This window comes from Sinocyclocheilus rhinocerous, unplaced genomic scaffold, assembly GCF_001515625.1.
Source record: "Sinocyclocheilus rhinocerous isolate Xijiao unplaced genomic scaffold, SAMN03320098_v1.1 scaffold1508, whole genome shotgun sequence".
In the NCBI taxonomy this organism is placed as follows: domain Eukaryota; kingdom Metazoa; phylum Chordata; class Actinopteri; order Cypriniformes; family Cyprinidae; genus Sinocyclocheilus; species Sinocyclocheilus rhinocerous.
This window is the reverse complement of record NW_015660889.1, coordinates 438,154-438,998: the sequence shown is the minus strand read 5'-3', so window position 1 is coordinate 438,998 and position 845 is coordinate 438,154. Positions and strand designations below refer to the sequence as shown.

Sequence of the window (845 nt, the reverse complement as noted above, 5' to 3'; positions counted from 1 at the left end):
TTTGTGTAAACTGTGTAATGTCAAATTGTCTTACAATAACTCTACTGGAGCGATGCGTAATCATATTCAATACAGGCATGTAGGTGTTAGCTTAGAGGCTGGCCAAAGCCAGCAAATGTCAATCACGTCATTCACTACAACCCGTCGGTGCTGCGATCCCGTCCGCGCCGTCTATTCCTCTAACGAACACCCACTTCGGTGGTGGTGCGGGATGTCCAGGCGCTTTCTGAAACTCTATTGGCTTGCTTTTCGTTATCTCTGTGTGCCTGCGACTTCAGTTCCTGCCGAGCGCGTTTTTTCAAGTGCAGGAATTTTATTGTTAATCGCCTCGGGTCCCGTCTTTCACCAGACCATGTTGATAATTTTACTGAACAATTAACGCATGGTCGGAGTAAGTAAAATGGGCATTGTTGCATTTTGTTTTTAGACAATATAGCCTACACGAAGTACGATTTTGAAAGCCGTTTTAATGCTATTTCTTGATAAACCTTCCTATTGTTTTTGACTTGTGTTTTAATATGTTGGCTAACGCTATATGAAGATGAAGAATTGTCAGGCTATTGATTGATTTTCCATTGTTCTGCATTTCCCCAGCTGATTTGAATAAATAAGCTATGCTTTGGCCGACGTTAGTGTATACTCTTCTTTTTTTTATTTTTAACGACTGCCTAAAATGAAATGATGATAACGCGAGGCAAGTGTGCGGCAAGCGGAATTCATTGCGAGATTTGACAGTGTGATTCATAGATTAAGTATTTCAAATATAGGCTATGCTACACGCACACACAGAGGGTTTTTTTTCTTACCATCTTTTGGGGGTTTCTTGCTTTTAGACTAGTCGGATA

At 40.9% G+C, this 845-nt stretch overlaps 1 long non-coding RNA gene across 1 annotated transcript in view; it reads left to right on the top strand.

The window, feature by feature from the left end:
- Positions 1 to 845, top strand: part of LOC107725865 (uncharacterized) — a 10,598-nt gene that overhangs the window by 232 nt on the left and 9,521 nt on the right. The window lies entirely within an intron of this gene.